The sequence below is a fragment of the Eufriesea mexicana genome, unplaced genomic scaffold (genome assembly GCF_001483705.2).
Source record: "Eufriesea mexicana isolate 0111107269 unplaced genomic scaffold, ASM148370v2 scaffold588, whole genome shotgun sequence".
Taxonomy (NCBI): Eukaryota; Metazoa; Arthropoda; class Insecta; order Hymenoptera; family Apidae; genus Eufriesea; species Eufriesea mexicana.
Window position 1 is genome coordinate 662,216 of NW_016908796.1, and position 6,534 is coordinate 668,749.

Below are 6,534 nucleotides of genomic sequence, written 5' to 3' on the forward strand. Positions count from 1 at the left end.
CAGATCGAAGGTTAATTAGGCTCGGGTAGTAAGGTTCTTTATTACGTTTTAGAACGTGGCTAATCTGAGGAATGCAAGTTTGACAGGTCAGCTTCTTTCGCGAAATCGCGAAGATAGGGATTATCGTTGTTAGCCAAAAGCGTCGAATCTACGAGATGCGTTTAACCACGTGGCAGGTTAATGTATCATAATCTTGCATGCGCCGTTTCATAGCAAAAAGAACTGGTTACAGTCGGATCAGGTGGGATAGGAAGGTAACGAGGCACACGAAGCCTTGGCGCAGACTCGGAGTGTTATCTATGGACGCAAAGTCCATTAACCTATCCCACTGCTATGTCAACGTGTTTAGCTTCTGGAACGTCAGAGTCAAAGGCAGGAAGTGGTAGCAGTCTTGCTGGCCAACGTCTGCAAGGTAGATCAGATAGCGACGAAACTTGGCCGTGTCGATACCGTTTTCGGATGCCACGGATTCCCGGTGTACACAGATTTCACGTAACACGGTATGCATGGGTGTGTCCCTTTCCATTTCGCGCAGCCGAACGCCAGTTGCCTTTCGCCAACGCGCTCCACGCAACTCCAGGAAAGAAAGTTTCCCCATTATCACTCCTATACCCCGTACTTAGACCTAGCTCTCTAGGGGCTTGGCGCATAGCTTCTAAAGCAGCTCATCGCATCAGCTGTCATTAAACTTTGCGCAATTCGTATTCAATGAGCCGTTAACAATAAACGTAGTGTCTCCATTCATACCGAACGCTCTTCTCACTTCACTCGCAAGTCTCTTTTCTCTCAGCGGATACTTTCTCAGGAATCGGTCACGATCAATGGGAGACCCTAATCGCAGTTATTACGATCTTCTACCGTTATGCTATATGATTTCCAATAAAACTTCGACGCTGAGACTTTCGTTAAGATCCCAGCCATCAGCAACGACCACACAGATCCTCTTCTGCGTTAATCCCAGTACCGTGGATACGAATTGATTCTTAACCACGAGGCTTAAGACATCGCCGGGCTCGTTTAAATACCCCAGGGCTAGTTTTATAGGCTCTCGGACTCTAATCGCATCGCTGATGACTTCCTACCAGGCCGATCGAGAACGCTACAGATTCATCTCGGAATCCCACAGCTGATCGTGGTCTAAATTATCAGCTCCCGACACCCTGCACTCGAACTGTGCATTAACTGCAACAGGGGCGCATAACCCGCAGCGTGCTTAGGATACTTGTGGACGGGGCATGGTCGCGCAACGAGTTCGTTCTCTCGTGATCTTGAATGCCGTTTGGTGGCGCGCGTGCGCGTGCGTGCGCGCGAGAGCGCACACGGCTGGCCAGCCACGGGGCTTAGGGCATCAGGGACACGGGGGTTGTTGACTCTCGGGCTCCTCGCTTACATGCTTGACGGAAAAACGTCAGCTTAGGCATTCAACGTCAGCTGCGACCGATTCCGCGGTAGCACACGCCAGACCAGTTCAGCGAATTGAGTAGCTCCACTTGCCATATCCTGCCACGTCCTGCAGACATTTTCCTGCCTATTACGGCGCGGCCGGATCGGCCTCGGGCAAAGAACTGTTCAATGAAATTCTCCGCTCGCCGTGAGGACGATCTGCCCGCCGCGCCGCTTCGCCGACGCCGATTCCGCTTCCGTCCAGACGGCCAAACGCGCGGTTATCATTTCGTTCATCCTCGTCGATGGGTCGTCTACGAAAAGCCGGACTTTGACCCTTTGCAGACTATGGATGCATATATGCGTTCTGTGTAAACCGTCAAGTTGGTCAATAAACCGAGAAACTCATGTATGCTTTTGACAGCTGACAGAGTCGAAAGGCCCATATATGTGTCTCACGTAAACGCATCGCTATGACCACGTATGTCTAGGATTTGAGATGTTATAGTGTTGCAATGAAAATAGCGACTAAGCTGAGATGTGCACTGGTAATTTGAAATGCATATCTTGGCAGCAACTTGACTCCATGATACGGTAAACTTTGAACCGTCTCGTCCGCAAAGGGTTAAGAAACTTAGCTTGGTGTCTGGTTGTTTGGAAAATCGTGCCAAGCTTTAGGAATCTCAGCTCAGTGTCTGGTTGTTCGCAAGATCCTGCCAAGCTTTAAGAATCTCAGCTCGGTGTCTAGTTGTTCGCAAGATCCTGCCAAGTTTTAAAAATTTCAGCTCGATGTCTAGTTGTTTGGAAAATCGTGCCAAGCTTTAGGAATCTCAGCTCAGTGTCTGGTTGTTCGCAAGATCCTGCCAAGTTTTAAAAATTTCAGCTCGATGTCTAGTTGTTTGGAAAATCGTGCCAAGCTTTAGGAATCTCAGCTCAGTGTCTGGTTGTTCGCAAGATCCTGTCAAGCTTTAAAAATCTCAGCTCGATGTCTAGTTGTTTGGAAAATCTTGCCAAGCTTTAAGAATCTCAGCTCAGTGTCTGGTTGTTCGCAAGATCCTGCCAAGTTTTAAGAATCTCAGCTCGGTGTCAGGATGTTCAGAAAATCGTACGAACAGTATGCACATTTATATTAATCTGTTTGTTTTTGTGTATCGAAGGGACTGAGATGAATCTAGGTTTTATAGGTTAGGTTCGGTCTATTCTTCGGTGACTCGACGAATCTCTGAGGAAAATATGCTATATATACTGGTATTTGTATTATCTTCGTGTTCTTCGCTAGGGGTAGGCTTATGGGATCTCGAAGGATCTTGTGGTTGATCGAGAGCCTTGCAATTTGGATAGAAGAATAATTTCGTCGAAGTAGAATGCGATTTTACACTCGGTATCTCGATGGTATGTTGGTTAGGAGAATCTGGGAGGAAGTATTACCGATATGGAGAAAAAGCGTAGTCAATGGGGCTTTGTTTTCCTCTTTGGAACTGATGATTGACTGTCTTCTTCTGGTTTGAATACGAAAATACATCAATCAGGAATCGATGGATGGATAGGTGTTTTCGAATCTTCCCTCTTCATAATTCAGCTACACTGTTCATCCTACACAAATGGAATTTTACCTTAACAGGTAGATCAATTATCCCTAACGAATTACGAAATTACATTTTAAATTAAAATGTAATTCTAATTTTTTAGGAAATTAAATTGAGATACACCTCTTCCCTATCAAGCTGAAATATTTTCATCAAACGAGTTTGTAATAAATCAAAATTGTGCCTATTAATTCCTAGAGACTCTCTTTCTCCGAATTATATCAAAATATTTTAATTAGAAAAATTCGAAGTAAAGTACCTTCAATCAAAATTACATTACTCGAGAAGTACAAATAAATTCCTAGCCTCGTTTTCTTGAAAAGTTAAATTAAAGTACAGTTGGATCTTCTCTATCCAACTAAAATATTTTACTCAAATTGGTAATAAATCAAAATTATTGCAATTAAATCCTAGGGACTCTCTTTCTCCGAATTATATCGAAATATTTTAATTAGAAAAATCCAAATTAAAATTGTATTACTCGGGAAATACAGATAAATTCCTAGACCCGTTTTCTTGGCACCCCTCTGTGCAAAAGACAAAATGGTGTACATATTCCTTCCTGCTTTCCACCTTATCCACATTGCCCATCGGTCAAACAGCGCCAGAGTGGGAGGAATAATCGTCAGCTTCTGAATAATTGATAACATTTGCCGGGCAACGATTTCAGGTATCTCTCACGCGTTTCTGGTCTTGGTCCGCTAGCCACGGGGATTAGAAAGTGTCGTGTTTTCGTTCCTTCTCTCTCGCTGGCAAGTCAACGATATCTCGGAATAGGATCTGCAGCGCGGTTCGCCAAGAATGGCGGGATCTCTGGAGGCGATGAGTAATTCCCCGAGGGGCTGTTTTGCGGTGGACAGCCTTTGCCGGGCGAAAATTATACAAAGTCGCTCTTGTTACCTCGAACAGTCGACGCGTTTAGACGACGCAGGTGCACGCACTGTTTTCCTTTGAATTTCGTTCCTAGAGCTACTTCCATCGACTTACACGTGTAAAAGAAGCCTCGACAAATTAACCCTGTCCCATGATCACCTAACCTTACCTGTACCTTATGTTCGTCGTTCCAACACCATTCGTACAATCATAGCAATCCAGTAAATTTCTCTTTATAATTATTTTTTATTCCCACCAGAGGAAAATTATAAATACAAAATGGCTGTCGTTACTACCTTACTATAGATCTTCTTTCGAATAAGAATTTTCAAAATTTTGAGAACGAAAATATTTTATAGGCATTTCGTGTTCCATTAAATGAAAATGGAAGCCTCGACAAATTAACCCTGTCCCACGATCACCTAACCTCACCTGTATCTTATATTCGAACATCATCCGTACAGTCATAGCAATCCAGTAAATTTCTCTTTATAATTATTTTATATTCCCACCAGAGGAAAATTATAAATACAAAATGGCTGTCGTTACTATCTTACTATAGATCTTCTTTCGAATCTTTCTCAAATTTTGAAAACGAAAATGTTTTACAAGCATTTCGTGTTCCATTAAATGAAAATGAAAGCCTGTCCCATGATCACCTAACCTTACCTGTACCTTATATTCCTCATTCGAGCATCATCCGTATAATCATAGCGATCCAGTAAATTTCTCTTTATAATTATTTTATATCCCCATCGGAGGAAAATTATAAATACAAAATGGCTGTCTTTACTACCTTACTATAGATCTTCTTTCGAATCAAAATTTTCAAAATTTTTTAAACAAGTATGTTTCATGGGCAATTGGTGTTCCATTAAATGAAAATGGAACAACCGAAACAAGCCCTGATTTTAAAAATATTAAAAATATTTCTGCCTCCGCAAATTTTGTTCTTTCTTCGTTTCACGGAATTATATTCACCGATAATGGAAAGGTTCTCGAGCGAAAATTCAACGTGTGATAATTGCACGTACGGTAATGCGGTGTAATTCCGTACAAATAAGGCCGCTAATAATGGTAATTTAATCGCGCGTGTAAGGCCAAAAGTGATTCACTCCGGAGTAATTCCATCACGTAGGCTAACGTAATCTTTTCATCTTTCTCTAATCGAATATTATTAAACTTCTTAACCTCTGGCCGCGCGGGACCGAGATAAGATCAAGCTATCACGCTTATCTCAAAATCTCGATCGATCGCTTCGATTAGCCCCGTGAACACGCACGGCGACTCGCTGAAATTGCAATCAGCCGAAAATTTGTCACGGATCCCTAAGATATGGTCTCGTAGAATAGGCTCGCAGCCTCGTCCACGCTTGTCACGGTTCGCCGCGGACTCGACAATCGCGGGAAAAATTGGCATCGCGTAGCGAAGGTCGGCCAGGATCAGCCCGTATTTCCATTCAATCGATTTTACCGGGCCGACCTTTTCCAACAGCCTCGTATCTCGGTCGTTGGACGGAAAGAATCGCGATAATGAATGGAGAAACGCGATAAAACGGCGCTTGGCCGCAATAAATGTCGCGAGATTGATAAGGGTGATTGCTTTGGACGATGAAGGAATTGAGGCGAAACGAATCCTTGTGAATAAACTTCGTTGAAAAATGGGAAAAATAGGCGTTATCGCGTGGAAAATGTTAATTGCTTCCCTTTTTTCCCGCTAATGGCACAATAAAGGTAAATCTCTCGCATTCTGTCCTTATCAAGATTTGTCATCGCTCGACGAGGAATAGTTGACACTATTCGGCCTGTCAGTGGACGCGAAATAGGAACGCGGGACGGTACCGAGGTGAAAATCGACTGGTCGACTAAGATTATCGTACCCGTTCGATATGGCGAGGCACAATGAACATTCGTGGTCATAAAGGGATTTAATCTGTCGTAAAGGTGAGACCGAGACGGCTACCTACAGCGTGGAACGATCGTAATTTCCCTACGGTTAACGGGATAGTATAGCGAATAACCTATTAGAATTAAACGCTAATTAAGCTGTCCGCCATTAACTCCGCGTGGCGTCCGGTAAATTACGCGAAAACCGCGCGATTACGACCGCCGCGCCGCGATCCATCATCGTCCGACACGTAACTCGAGGACGCGACGCTAGGCGGCGCGACGCGCAAAAATCGGTCAAAATCCCATGGTAACGGACCTCGTCCTGGCTGTAAGGGTGAGTCGGAAACGAGGCCGAAGGATATTCGGAACTTTCATTAAGCGTACGCGAAAAAGAGGCGAACGAGAGTCTCAAGGATCCCTCTGGTGGCGAAGGGAAGCGCCCCATTGGCGTAGACTCTGCGAAATTTTCGCTAGATCCCGCCGATGTATGCCGCGTATTTGCCGGCGATAACTGCTGTGGACCTTTGATAAACAGCAACCTGACGAACCAGTTAGATGCGTTCCCTTTTTAATCACAATTTCACGCTAATAAAACACCGGCCATCGAGCCAGAAGCTCGATCGGTGGGGGAGAAAAAGGAGAAACTCGAAGGATTTTGCGCCGCTCCGGTGTTTTGCTCGTGACATTTTTCTCCTTCTTCGTTCATCCGCTCTCTGCTCCTCCTTTTTTTCATATCCGACGTGTCCTCTTCCCTTTTTTCTTGCTACCTTGCCCGCCCCTCTGCTCCGCGTCGCGGTCCCCGC